The sequence below is a fragment of the Triticum aestivum genome, chromosome 4B (genome assembly GCF_018294505.1).
Source record: "Triticum aestivum cultivar Chinese Spring chromosome 4B, IWGSC CS RefSeq v2.1, whole genome shotgun sequence".
Lineage (NCBI taxonomy): Eukaryota > Viridiplantae > Streptophyta > Magnoliopsida > Poales > Poaceae > Triticum > Triticum aestivum.
Window position 1 is genome coordinate 544,581,677 of NC_057804.1, and position 15,571 is coordinate 544,597,247.

General features: G+C 45.9%; 1 long non-coding RNA gene across 2 annotated transcripts; it reads right to left on the reverse strand.

Moving 5' to 3' along the window:
• Positions 1 to 2,054: 2,054 nt before the first annotated feature.
• On the reverse strand, positions 2,055 to 12,464 carry LOC123093189 (uncharacterized). 2 transcript variants are annotated; one of them, XR_006445142.1, is made up of 4 exons: positions 11,414 to 12,464; positions 11,221 to 11,292; positions 10,970 to 11,132; positions 2,055 to 4,482 (listed from the first exon to the last, which is right to left on the reverse strand). It is a non-coding gene; the product is annotated as an uncharacterized lncRNA (long non-coding RNA). The 2 variants fall into 2 exon arrangements; XR_006445143.1 differs by lacking the exon at positions 10,970 to 11,132.
• Positions 12,465 to 15,571: the final 3,107 nt, after the last annotated feature.

Consider the following 15,571-nt stretch of genomic DNA (forward strand, 5'->3'; position numbering starts at 1 on the left):
AGGAATAGTTCAACACGTCTCACGTCACACTCATATGCATTTCCTATTAAAAATATCTGCCCAAGACATACATAAGCTGGTATTGCAAATACGGCAGCCAACAACTCCTATATGAAAAAGTACTAGCACCCCATAAATAGAGTCCAAGCATAATACGCATCAGCAACTGAATAAATCTGGGATCCATTTTCTGTATTAGAAAAAACAGAATACACATCACCAACATCAATCCGGGCTTCACCATTTTTTTGTATAGTGCTTCATGTTGGGGTTGAAAACTTTGTCTACCCAGATTAAGAAAAATAAAATAGATGTGTACGTACACAACAAAGAGTTTGGGAAAAGGGATTTACAAAACCATTTTTGTTTAAAAATAATAAATGATGCATGGACAACTCCGATCAGAAATAATTTATATTTCCATTCTTGCAATTTTTTGGTAAAGAATCATGATGTATGTTCTATTTATTTATTTATTTTGCGACGGATGATGCATGTTCTAATTACAATGGTTGAAATTCTGAATGTCTATGGAAAGAAATAAGGCATACAAATTCTTCAATATATAAAATAAATATTCTTAATGAAATATAGTCACCAGAAGGATGGAGTGAAGGCATATATAATGTATACATACATAAGACGAATATGGTCGATGACCGAGGGGTAAGACAACATTGAAAGTAGAATCGATTGCATTTGCCCATGGACAAAACAGTTCGCTGTGTTGTTGTATCATGGGTCCCAATTACAATGATTGAGATTAAAAACTTCACGTAAAAGGTGTATACGTGTGGTAGCACCAAACCAGCTAGGACCGAAAATCAATCTGTAGAAATCTGTATTAAATGCATGCAACACAATCATTTCTTACGCCACACTTCAACCAACTAATTGATCAATGTTGATGGTGAATAAGAAAAAAATAACATTGTGACTTGGAAATTTGCTTGGTCCATTTCGCATGTACAACACAACTGCTCTCGATCATATATTTTTCTTCTGACATTGGACAAAATAAATGGTTGCGCCAAGCAAAATGAAATCCATATACATATCGTAGAGTAAGAACCTAAAAATAGCTATTAAAAAGTACAGCAACAAATCCAATATAGTTCTATCGTAGAGTCAGAACCCAAAAGTGTTAATTATATATGAAGATCATTTTTGTAAATAAAAATATTTCATGAAATAATAGATGTTGTGGCGAATGGTGAAGTGGAAATTTCAATAGAAATATTAGTACGTTAGATAAAATATATATTAAAATAGTAGTGCTTTGAATTATAAGCTAAAATTGAATCAACCTAACTAATGTGTTCCCTTGGAATATAGCTTTTGTATAACTTCATCAATATTTTGAGATATGAACAAAGAAAAATGTAGAGCTGGATATAAGCGAATAATAATTAGCATCAAAGAACAAATTACTGATGAAAGACATTGAGTATGACAATCAATCAATCTACGAGCACGGATGTTCAAGCCTCTACATCGTTAACAATGAGATGGGTTGAGGAAGAGAATGCCATGTCCAGATGTAAGACTTAAATATTTTGATTTAATTCTTGGTTGAGACTTATTCCTAATATTAAAATATCATCATTTGGTAAGACTTAAATATTTTGATTTAATTCTTGGTTGAGACTTATTCCTAATATTAAAATATCATCATTTGGTAAAATTGCCAACCGATGAGGAAAAACAAATAGAGTGAGAATAACGTGTGTTTGCTAAAATTTAGAGAATTAACTACTAACATATTAATGATTTTTTGATCTCGCAAGGCAAATAGTTTGAATTTATCAATGCTTCACATTCCACATAGCATATTCATGTGAAAGCAATGATCAAATTATAAAATGGCATGTGTAGATAGATATATGTTGAAACTTATTCTTTAGAAGAGCCTGTCTAAGATTATAGGTAGTCATTGAAGCAGTAGGTAGCTCCAGCAAGAACATGGATTTTTTTTAGATGCAACACACGCTTCATCCACATTGTCGCACCTGGCGCAAAGACCGGGAGGAAACCAAGCATCTGAACCAAGCAAATAAGAATATTAAGAGACCAATCATAAATTTTTGAAGCATAAGGAAAATGATACTTGGATATGATGTTACATAGCGTTATATATTACAATGCATAGAACGTAGCTGATGGTTTAATCTATATACATGCGATTGCCGCAACTAACATACATAGCCGGGGATAGCTTAAGTTCAAAGTCCATCAACAGGATAGAAGCTCTGGAAAGACTGACAGATGAACTATGGCAGTGATCTTCTCTAGACAAAGGTAATCACTTGATATTCAAAGAAGGCTGTTGTAGCTGGTAGTATCGGCATCTTCTGAAGGCACATAGGCTGTGGAAGTAGATCCTCTCCTAAGTGGATATACCGATGTGTTTTGGATTACCTGCATAGAGTTTTCACTCAACTGGCCAAGATGAGCATTTGCATTGTGAATATCTATAGCCGCTTTGTCGAGCTCGCGACCACTTATGGAATTGGCTGAGCATACACTTCGTTTAGCTGGGTGGTGAATCTCAGAAGAAGTGCTTTTAACCTGATATAAGTAGTCTGCAAAGTCTTTGCTAAGTTCTCTAATCTTCAGAGCCTGTTCTTTGATTTCTTTTTCTTTGTCCCGACAAACCAATCAGATGCAGTTCTCTTTCCTTTGTTTGTTGCAGCTCGTTGTAACTATAGTCTTTCAATACCTTGGCACGCATGGTCTCCATATATTTCATTACTCGAGCAGCTGCAACGTCCATTGCATCTTCTATAGAATTGTATGAATAGCCAGACAATGTCATTGCTTCATCGTCACGTCTGTGATGTTGTGTGCTCGGAGGAAACATGATTGCACTGCCATTCTTTCCCCAACTTTGCAGCAGAAGAACTGACATTGACATCCACAACTTACTACTACAAAACAAAGGCACATAACCTCTAAACCAATCTCCTAGTTCTGAAGCTTAAAATGAAGTACACCATGACAGAGTATATAAGAGAACATGCAGTGAATACAAATTTTCAAGTCCTGATACAAATTTGCACCTGTAAATAATATCTGCATTGTTTTTCATAAAAAATACTGTATAACGATAAAGGTGGCCATGTCAAAATAAAAAGAGACGTGATCTTTATCCCATATGATTTCAAAGTTTAGAACATTATAGGCATGATAAAGGAATAACTAATATGCCTTTATATCCTAGAACAAAGTGAGTAAACAATTATAACAATAACAAAACCTGCAATAGCAAAATAACCATGCACTTGATTCGAGGAATAACTAAATAGAGAGGAAGAGCCAAGGGAAAGGCTATTAGCAACATATCAAACACTGCACTACAATGATCAACGTACACAGAGAGCTAAAGTGGTTTCTCGTGGTTAATAGGCAAGTTTCAATGGCCATGAAATGGTATGGAATTCCTGCTAGGAAACATCTACATTTCTTGTAAATTACCTTCAATTGTAACAGAACATGCATGGGCACCAATTAGTGAGCAGTTAAAAGTTAATTGATTGAAAGAAAAAACCTGAAGCATTATAATGCTAGCTTCAATTCTTTAAAATTTATATAATTCTAAAACCTACTCACCAAGAAGATTACATACACTGTATCTATTATATACAATGCGCACCAGAACTTATAACAAAGTTCAGCTAGTGCAACCGCCAATAAGTTATGCGATGATCCAGCTTGTGAGAAAAACAAATTTGACTCTGTATGTTATGAAGATCACTCCAGAAACTTATATGTTTAATGAAGTGAATAAAATAAAACAGAACATGCATGGGCACCAATTAGTGAGCAGTTAAAAGTTAATTGATTGAAAGAAAAAACCTGAAGCATTATAACGCTAGCTCGATTATTTAAATTTTATATCATTCTAAAACCTACTCACCAAGAAGATTACATACACTTTATCTATGATATACAATGCGCACCAGAACTTATAACATAAGCTCAGCTAGTGCAACCACCAATAAGTTATGCGGTGATCCAACTTGTGAGAAAAACAAATTTTACTGTGTATGTTATGAAGATCACTCCAGAAACGTATATGTTTAATGAAACGAAAAAAAAATAGCCAAAATTACACTGGCAGTAAGTGAAGGCTTTACTTTCATACCAAAGTAGTCTTGGGAGGCCAATGAACCAAAGAGAGGGAGCATAGACTGGAAGAAGCACATTCAGATTCAAGCTGTGAGCGATCAATAGCACTGCCAAGGTGATGAGGGAGTCTACTAAACATCATCTCGATCCACACCATGACATACCAATAAAACCATTCATAAATTTTGAGTACCATCATGCAGATTTTCTGGAAAGTAAAATACAAGAGACCGAAAAAATCTCACCAATTACTCCTCCTATAAAGTGAGATGACCAATTCGATCAGGATTAGTGTGCTCCAGCCTCCAGCCATGTCTTGGTTAAAGATTCAATAACACCAAAGATATATTCCACCTGTAGCAAGTGAACCAATAACACTTGGACTAAATTCCCCTGTTATGAACATGCAAACAGGCGAACGGTACAAAAAGGTGAGGAATGCTATGTTTATCAAGACTACTACTATTAATGTTGCGAACAAGTTCAGTCATTTGGCCACTGTCAACCTCAGGCTCCGGTATCACATGGCTGAAGCAAGCTGGCAGCTCAAATATGATTAGACTGTCTCTTTGAACCATAAAATCATTCTCCTCAAATTTATATGCAGCACAAAAACAAATACACAAACCTTCATAATGACAAGATAAAATCAGAAAAGGGTGAGTCTGAACCGTATCATCATTTGCCTCAAATTTATATGTAGCAACGCAGCTGAGAACAAAATACACAAACCTTCATATGTACAAAAAATACACAAACTTTCATAATGACAAGATACTACTAATGGATAGAATCACTATTCAATGGCCACTGCAGCAACCATATACAAAAAGAAAACGCAACGCCAGCGAAACCCATGGTAAAAATTAGGACCAATGCTTCAGCAAGCAATTATTAAGCATGCATGGCAATAAAACACATGTCCTTCAAGGATGACTATAATGTATTAACACAATACCAATTCAGTTTCGGTATAAGAATCAACGAATAAGCATATGCCTACTTAATTCTGTCACAATATGTAACCAGAAGTAGTTGATTTAGTGGACAGAAAAATATACAACACACTCACCCTTCTGATAAAAGAAACTGTCCTCTAGGAGGGACTCTGCTTTGGAAGTGTAAGACAATAGGCTTTGGGGGGGAACCGGCACTACCCTCTAGGGGTGGCCTATCACATATATATATAATGAGGTGGTATACAACGTTACAATATACACATGTAAATACAGTCTAACACCCTCCCTCAATCTTAGCCACTTTCTAATGAATCTAGAAGGGTAAGATTGCGCCTGCAAGTCTCAAACTGTGGCAAAGGCAATGGCTTGGTGAAGATATCAGCAAGTTGATCCTTGGAAGAAATAAACTTGATCTGTAGTTGCTTCTGAGAGACACGTTCACGCACAAAGTGATAGTCAACTTCAATGTGTTTCGTTCGGGCATGGAATACCGGATTTGCAGAAAGGTATGTAGCACCGATGTTATCACACCAAAGAACAGGAGGCTGTGATTGGGGTATACTTAACTCCTGAAGCAAGGACTGTACCCAGATGATCTCTGATGTGGCATTGGCCACAGCCTTATACTCAGCCTCAGTACTGCTACGCGAGACAGTAGCCTGTTTCCGAGCACTCCAGGAAATCAGGTTAGAGCCAAAGAAGACAGCATAACCCCCCGTGGATCGCCTGTCATCCGGATTGCCAGCCCAGTCTGCATCAGAATATGCTGAAAGACAACCAGAGTCAGACGGCTGAATATGCAAACCATGAGCCACCGTGAAACGAATATAGCGCAAAATCCGCTTAACAGCAGACCAATGAGTGTCACGGGGTGACTGCAGATACTGGCAGACTCGGTTAACAGCATAGGAAATGTCTGGTCGCGTGATCGTCAAGTACTGGAGCCCACCAACAATACTCCTGTACTCTGTCGCATCAGAAGAAGAAAGAAGCACACCATCAACAGCATTGAGCTTATCAGTGGTAGACATGGGTGTAGTCGTCGGTTTGCACTTAAGCATCCCAGCTCGCTGCAACAAATCCAGAGAGTACTTCTTCTGCGTCATAACAAGGCCAGCATCACGAGAAGTAACCTCCACACCAAGAAAGTAATGAAGCTTCCCAAGGTCCTTGACCGCAAAATCAGCACCAAGTGAGCGAACAAGCGCAGTAGCAGCCGACTGAGAGGAGCTGACCAAAATGATATCATCTACATAGACCAACAAGTACATAGTAACCTCAGGCCTTTGAAGAAGAAACAATGAGGAGTCAGCAGTTGATGATGCAAAACCATGAGCACGAAGAGCCATTGCAAGACGAGCATGCCAAGCACGAGGAGCCTGCTTCAGACCATAAATTGTCTTGGACAGACGACAGAGATGATCAGGGCGATCCGGATCAGAGAAACCCGGAGGCTGGCGCATGTAAACCTCCTCCGCCAAGACACCATGAAGAAAAGCATTTTGAACATCAAGCTGACGAAGAAACCAACCTCGAGTAACAGCCAGAGAGAGAAGAAGTCTGATGGTAGTAGGCTTGACCACTGGACTGAAGGTGTCTTCATAGTCAAGTCCAAAACGCTGTCGAAAACCACGAGCAACCAGACGAGCCTTATAGCGCTCAATGGACCCATCAGAATGCCTCTTCACTTTGAAAACCCATTTGGAATCAATGACATTTACCCGTGATTGTGGAGGAACAAGAGTCCATGTCTGATTGCGAAGAAGCGCTTGATACTCCTGCTCCATGGCCTCTCTCCAATGAGGAATGCGCATAGCAGCTTGATACGTGCGTGGCTCAGAGGATGGATCTGCGAGAGCAGCAGACATGCACGCCGCTAACCAAGCAACTGTGCCATCGTGACGTTGCTTAGGCTGAAAAATGCCACTCCGACTGCGCGTATGTGGACGTAGAGCAGCAGCAGGAGCCGGCGGAGGCGAAGGTGACGGAGACGTGACGGTCGCCGGAGATGCAGGAATCACCTCAGGCGAGCTCGGGACAGACGACTCCGGGCTGCATGGCGAAGACTGGCCCGACGACAGGGGCTCAGAGGCCATGGGCGAACCGAGAGTGGGCGAGGCCAGCTCCGGTGACACCGGCCCAGACGGCCTTGGTGAGGCGAGAGCAGGCGAGGCCGGCCCTGGTGAGAAGGGCCCAGACACCCTGGGCGAGGCAGGGGCGGGCGAGGCCAGGCCTGGTGATGACTGCCCCGACGCCCTGGGCGAGGCGGGGACCGAGGAGGCCGGCCCAGTCGGCGGGGTTGCAGGGCGCGACGATGGCGAAGGCAGCCCAGAAGCTAGAGGCGACCGGGCCAGGACGTCGATCGGCCGTGCATGAGCACGGAAACCGAGGCCATGCAGGGGCGCCATGTGCTCCTCATGCACAACAGAAGGTGCCGAGGATGAAGGCGATGGCGACGAAGAGGAAGATGGCACTTCCAGAATCTCCAAACGAGCCCCACGACCAGTGCCTGCACCATGGTTAGGCAACAATAGAGGAGAATATGCAACATCATCAAATTGGTCAGAAGCAACAGAGGATGAATGCATGACAGGTGGCTCGGTAGTGGACACAGGGAGTTTGGCAAAGGGAAAAACATGCTCATCAAACACAACATCCCGAGAGATGTAGACACGATTAGTGGGCACATGAAGACATTTGTATCCTTTATGAAGAGAGCTATAACCAAGAAAAACACACTTCTTGGAACGAAACTCGAGCTTACGCTTGTTATATGGACGGAGATGGGGCCAGCAAGCACACCCAAACACCTTGAGAAAGGTGTAGTCCGGTTGTTCATTAAGGAGAACTTCAATGGGAGTCTTCATATTCAAAACACGAGTGGGAGTACGATTGATGAGAAAACATGCAGTGGTGAAAGCATCACTCCAAAAACGAAATGAAACAGATGCATGGGCCAAAAGAGTCAGACCAGCTTCAACAATGTGACGATGCTTACGTTCTACTGAACCATTCTGCTGATGTGTATGTGGACATGCTAAACGGTGAGTGATCCCAAGCGACTGAAAGAAGGAGTTGAGGTTGCGATACTCGCCACCCCAGTCCGACTGAACATGAACAATTTTGTGCTTGAGAAGGCGTTCAACATGTTTTTGGAACTGAACAAAAATGTCAAACACATCAGATTTACATTTGATAAGATAAAGCCAGGTAAAGCGACTGTAAGCATCAACAAAACTGATATAGTAATTATGACCACTAACAGAAGTCTGAGCAGGACCCCATACATCTGAAAACACAGGTTCTAAAGGATGTTTCACCTCACGACTGGACTCCGAAAAAGGAAGTTGATGACTCTTCCCCTGCTGACAAGCATCACACACTGCTACATCTTTATTACTAGACACACTAGGAAGCTCATGACGACGCAAAACATGCCGGACAATAGGTGTGGCCGGGTGACCAAGACGAGCATGCCACTGTGACGGAGATACCCGAACTCCACTGAAGACGCGAGCGACGCCAGGATGCTCCAGACGATAGAGACCTTGGCAGAGCCGCCCACTAAGAAGAATGTCCCTCGTGCCCCGATCCTTAATAAAAAGATCAAAAGGATGAAATTCACAAAGCACATTATTATCACGAGTGAGTTTAGGAACTGAAAGAAGATTACGTGTCACAGATGGAACTCGAAGAACATTGCGAAGTTGAAGACTCCTATTGGCATGTCTAGTGAGAAGTGATGCTTGACCAATATGAGAGATGTGCATACCTGCTCCATTGGCGGTGTGGATCTTGTCGGAGCCATGGTAGGGTTCACGAGTGTGAAGCTTCCCCATCTCACTGGTCAGGTGCTCTGTCGCCCCAGAGTCCATGTACCAGTGGGGATCAATGGAGTAGGACTGAGTGTGTTCCTGTGGCTTCTGCGGCGGCGGACGATCAGCCATGGCGACCTGACGAGCAAAGTTGCGTGTATCCTTCCCGTCATTGCCGAGACCAAGAAAACCCCGCTGGAAGCGCTTGTGACACTTCGAGGCCCAATGCCCATCGCGACCACAAAGCTGGCACACACGTGGACCGCCAGCCCCTGGTAGCGTCGCAGTAGGAGGAGGGGCCGAGGCGGGTGGTGGTGACTGCCCCGAAGGAGCCCTGGATGAAGCAGAGGAGCGACCACCCTTGGTGGCGGCGTTTGCCGAGAGGGCGTCGTTGCCCCTGGATCGGCGCGTCTCGACTCGTTGCTCAGTAAGCAGGAGGCGTGAAAAGACCTCGTGTGCTGGCATGGGCGTGGAGTTGCCCCTCTCATTGATGATCTCGACTAGGGCGTCATACTCCTCATCAAGACCATTGACAATAAACGAGTTGAACTCGGAGTCGGTGAGGGGCTGTCCAATGGAGGCCAGCGTGTCGGCGAGACTCTTGACTTTGTTGTAGAACTCAGTGGCGGTGGAGTCAAGCTTCTGACACTCCCCAAGTTGGCGACGGAGCCCAGATACACGAGCCTGCGACTGTGCCGCAAACGAGCGCTCAAGAATAGTCCATGCCTCGTGGGACGTCTTGGCGAAGACAACAAGCCCAGCAACGGCCGGAGAGAGCGACCCCTGGATGGAGGAGAGGTTCGCCTGATCCTGCCCTGTCCAGACACGGTGAGCCGGATTATAGACCGGACCGTGCACGCTGTCAACCAGCGCAGGAGGGCAAGGGAGAGAGCCGTCGACATAGCCAAGCAGATAGTGACTCCCAAGAAGCGGAAGAACCTGCGCGCGCCAGAAGATGTAATTGTCCGACGACAACTTGATGGTGATGAGATGGCCGAAGTGAAACGGCGGCGGCGGCTGCAATCCCATCGAGGAGACTGGCTGAGGTGAGACCACCGTGGAGACAGTCAGAGGGGCAGCCGGCGCGGTGACAGAGGGCGCGATGGCCGCGGTTGACGCCGCGAAGCCTGCCAGCGCGACGTCCTCCGCCACCAGCGGCGCAGTGGCCGAGGGCGCGACAGCCGCGGTTGACGGGGCGGCGGCGGTGTGGGCCACAAGCGCCTGCCCGGGCGAAGTAGCAGCCGGCGGGAGCGCGAAGAGGGAGCCGACGCTCCGTGTCCCGATCGGCGCCTGAAGGGAGGCGGCATCCAGCGGCCTCGAGAGAAGTGCCGCGAGGGAGGCCGGCAGAAAACCGGTGGCGGTGGAGCCGGACGCAGCGGCGGACGTCATAGCAGTCGGGCGACGGCGACGGCGGGCGCGGCGGCGGCGGCGGTGGCGGCGGCGGCGGTTTAGGGTTTTTAGGCGGAAGCGGACGTAACCTAGCGTGATACCATGTAAGACAATAGGCTTTGGGGGGGAACCGGCACTACCCTCTAGGGGTGGCCTATCACATATATATATAATGAGGTGGTATACAACGTTACAATATACACATGTAAATACAGTCTAACAGGAAGTAACATTGATGTATTGAAGAGAAGTGTAATGATCTTTAACAGAAAAGGTACATGATAAAAAAAATATGAGCTCGATTTCAGTGCATATAGAATACTTTAAAAAACTATGAGCACGATTTCAGTGTATATAGAATACTTTAAATAGTTGAGTTATATATACGATGAGAATCAATCAACGCAATCTCTCTAGGGGTGCTATAGCTCCTGCTCTACCTGTATTTCAGAACATAGAGCTTATATTTTTTTGTCAATGCCTATCGATCCACAACTTTTGACAAGCTTAAGGATCGTGGCCAAGGCAACGTTCAAATGCATGCGGGCAACTAACACTTGTATAAGCCCAAATGTCACCATCACATTATCTGTGACTTTTCATACTGCTAAAAGCCTAAAACTGTATGAACTATGAAGAGAATATATATTTAATTAACAGTGAAGGGCAGTAAAAGACCGCAGTACTGCACTGAGCGCAGCCTCCCTTGCCCGAGCCCCAGCATCCTCTCTGTTTTGTTTTTCTTTGATATATTGTAGAACCTTCTACATATATGACAAATATCCAGTATGCACATAAAATAAGTGGTTCATCTGAATTGGTGAACATATATTTAAGAACCCTGTGAAATAATGAGCCATTAAGCAAACAACAAAATCAGTATCTACAAATATAGACAAGGCGGCCGACAATCCAAACAAAAGGTTTACCTGATCGAGCAGAATTTCATTGACAAATTCCAAAAACAAAAATTGTCAGCACTGTGTTGTTGCAACAAAATCCTGCGAGATAGAAATAAAATTGAAACCACTGTAAGAACAAATTAGCTCATGAACACATCATCAGACACGATAGGGAAATAAAATCCTGCCCTCATCGAATGTTGTCCCAAGGCTCTCTTACTCTTGTTAAGTGTACTGGTTGGTCTCTTGTCGTCGAGGTCGGTGCGCTTGACCTGGCGCTGCATGCTACTGCCTTCGTGTCCCAAGGCTCTCTTACTCTTGTTGTCCTCTCCCTCGAATGCAATGAACAATAGGTACATACTGTTAGTTATAATATTAAGTCATGTACCCCTTTGTATTAATCCCGTTGTATAAGGGGTTTTCTGCATATGTTCCACACCTGTACATGTATATATATCGGCCTATGGCCTCATGGGAATACAAGTTGCTTTCCTAACATGGTATTAGAGCTAGGTCAATTTTTTACACGCCGCAACTCGTGTGATTGATCCTCCCGTGGCGCCGCGGCTGCTTCTCTCTCCGCTCCCGATCGCACTCGAAGTCAGATCACAGTCGCCTGCTCGTTGTCCTCTCGGATCTGGTGTTGCTCGCGCCCCCCCTTTTTATCTCTCGCTTGGATCGGCGACTCCCGCAGTCTTGCCAGATCGAAGCGTTCCAGCCCACGTGACAAGGCGGTCGACCCGCGTGTCCTCCAGATCGCTCCAGACCGCTCCAGCTTCACGTGCACTCCAGGTCGCTCCAGCTTCACGTGAACTCCAGATCGCTCCAGCTCCAGCTTCACGTGACGCCTTGCTCCAAATTACCAGCTGCCGAGCTGCTCCTCTTCCTGCTCGCCTCCCGATCGGACCCCGTCGCCTAGCTGCTCGATTCTGCCCTCCAGATCGGATCGGGCTTCCACGCGATTGTAAAAAAAAAGATAAAAAAAAAGGGTGCGATGTCTCTATCCTCAGGCTATGTTGCTGTCCCTCGCTATCCGGTGATCTTCGATGGTACTAACTACACCGAGTTCACTGGCTTCATGCGCATTCACATGCGTGGCATCCGTCTCTAGGGTGTTCTTTCTGGCGAGGTCTGCTGTCCGCCACGTCCGGTTCCTCCGGTGGCCCCTACTCCGCCGACTCCACCGGTTCTTCCTACGGATGCTAATCAGGCTGCCAAGGATGCGGCTAAGCTTGCTGATGAGGCTGCTGATCGTGCTTATGAAGAGAGGGTTTTGGCTTATGAGGAGGCTCTTCAGACGTATCATGGTGCTTTGTCTGTTTATACCCAGTGGCTTGATGATGATGCTCGTGCTGCAGCTATTCTCACTGCTAGTGTTCTGCCTCAGTTTGCTTCTGAGTTTCTGGGTCTTCCTACTGTCTTTGAGATGTGGACCCGTCTTCGTCAGCGCTATCAGCCCTCTGGTGATGCCTTATACCTTTCTGTGGTCCGTCAGGAGCATGCTCTTCAGCAGGGTGACTCTACTGTTGATGACTTCTATGCACAGAGTTCTGCTATCTGGCGCCAGCTTGATTCTCTCCGCAGTGCTGGTTGTCGTACTTGCCCCTGTTGCCAGGCTGTCCAGGCCAATTTGGAGTTTCACCGCGTCTACGAGTTCCTGTCTCGGCTCCGTAAGGAGTTTGAGCCCCGGCATGCTCAGTTGTTTGCTCATGGCCGTATTTCTCTCATGGAGGCGCTTTCCGAGATTCGTGCTGAGGAGACTCGCTTACGTGGTGCTGGTTTGCTGGAGGTTCCCTCTGTGCTCGCTACTCGGCCTCCTTCCACGCCACCTGCTGCACCGACCCCTTCTCGCTCGAGTGCTCCGCCGCTCCTGCCCACTCCTTCTGGAGGCTCAGGTCGCCCCCGTCCACATTGCGACTATTGCAACAATGATGGTTATATTGAGTCCCAGTGCTACACGAAGAGGAAACACATGCGCAAGGCGCGATCATCATCTTCAGGGACTTCGTCATCTACCTCGACAGCTTCAGCCATTGCTTTGACTGAGCAGGATATTCTGAGACTTAAGTGTCTGCTCGCGGCTTCAGGTTCTTCCTCGGCGGGTACTGCTGGTTCTGTGACTGATGCTTCTCGCACTGAGCAACCACCCTCTACACAGTCAGGTACATCCCCATGGGTTCTGGACTCTGGAGCTTCTTTTCATATGTCTTCTCATTCTTCCAGTTTGTCCTCTCTTCGATCACTGGATTCTTCTGTTCATGTTCTCACTGCTGATGGTACTCCACTTTCTGTTGTTAGTAGAGGCAATCTTACCACTCCTTATTCTGTTCCTGATGTTGCTCATGTTCCTCGACTTCTGTTTTCTGCTGGTCAACTTACTGATTCTGGTTGTCGCGTCATCCTTGACGTTGACTCTTGTTCTGTCCAGGACCGTCACACGCACACTCTGGTTGGGGCTGGCCCTCGTCGTCGTGATTCTCAGGGTCTTTGGGAGTTGGACTGGCTTCATGTTCCTTCCGCTGTCACCACCATCGCCAGTTCTTCCGCTTCAGTCGCCTCCGTTACTGGTTCCTTCAAGCAGTGGCATCATCGACTTGGTTATCTGTGTGGTTCTCGTTTGTCGTCTTTAGTTCGTCGAGGTCTTCTGGGGTCTGTCTCAGGAGATGTCTCTTTAGATTGTCAGGGTTGTCGTCTAGGTAAGCAGATTCAGTTACCATATTCACATAGTGAGTCAGTGTCTAACCGCCCGTTCGATTTGGTCCATTCTGATGTATGGGGTCCGGCTCCTTTCGCTTCGAAAGGTATAAATACTATATTATTTTCGTAGATGATTTCTCTCGTTACACATGGCTTTATTTCATGACTTCTCGTAGTGAGGTGTTGTCTATTTATAAGCGTTTTGCTGCCATGGTTCATACTCAGTTCTCTTCACCCATTTGTGTTTTTCGTGCTGACTCCGCTGGTGAGTATATCTCTAAGATGTTGCGTGGTGTTCTCGCTGAGCAAGGGACTCTCTCTCAATTCTCTTGTCCTGGTGCTCATGCTCAGAATGGTGTGGCTGAGCGCAAGCATCGACATCTTCTTGAGACGGCTCGTGCATTGATGATTGCTGCCTCTCTCCCGCCTCATTTTTGGGCTGAGGCCGTCTCCACCTCCACCTATCTTATCAATATACAACCTTCCGCTGCTCTACAGGGTGGTGTTCCTTTCGAGCGTCTTTTTGATCATTCCCCCGATTATTCGATGCTTCGCTTGTTTAGTTGTGTTTGTTATGTTCTTCTTGCCCCTCGCGAACGCACCAAACTGACCGCTCAGTCTGTTGAGTGTGTCTTCTTAGGCTACAGTGATGAGCATAAGGGCTATCGTTGTTGGGATCCTATCAGTTGTCGGATGCGTATCTCTCGAGACGTGACTTTTGATGAGTCTCGTCCCTTCTACCCACGCCCATCTTCCTCGACTTTTTCAGTGGAGGATATCTCTTTCCTCACTTTTCCTGACTCACCTATCGCCCCCGTCGAGCCTGTATTTATTCATTCCACTCCCTCTGCTTCTCCGCCTCTCGTCGATTTGCAGCCCCATCTTCCCCGATCTCCTCGCCTAGCATGTCACCGGATTCTACACCTTCATCTCCGGTGACTTCTTCGTCGCCACCCCCCGATTCTACCTTGGCGATTCCTCCTTCTATTGTTCCATCTTTTCCTCAGCATTACACTCGTCGTTCACGACCTGTGGATGCCTCTGTGGATGAGTCGTCATCTTCCTCTCAGCCTACTTATGGCTTGCGTTCTCGTCCTCGTCCGCCTGTTGATCACTTTGGATTTCCCACTGCTGGTGCTGTTGTTCTTGAGCCGACTTCTTATCATCAGGCTGTTGTTCATCCTAAATGGCAATTTGCGATGGCAGAGGAGATTACTGCTCTTGAACGCACTAGTACCTGGGATCTTGTTTCTCTTCCTCCCGGAGTCCGTCCCATCACTTGTAAGTGGGTCTACAAGGTTAAGACTCGCTCCGATGGTTCTCTTGAGCGTCACAAAGCTCGTCTTCTGGCTCGTGGTTTTCAGCAGGAGCATGGTCGTGATTTTGACGAGACTTTTGCTCCTGTGGCCCATATGACCACTGTTCGTACACTTCTTGTTGTTGCCTCTGCACGCTACTGGTCTATATCTTAGCTTGATGTTAAGAATGCCTTTCTTAATGGTGAGCTGCGTGAGGAGGTATACATGCAGCCACCACCTGGGTACTTTGTTCCTGATGGCATGGTATGTCGTCTTCGTCGATCTCTCTATGGCCTTAAGCAAGCCCCCCGCGCCTGGTTTGAGTGTTTTGCCTCTGTGGTCACTGCCGCTGGTTTTTCAGCCAGTGCTCATGATCCAGCATT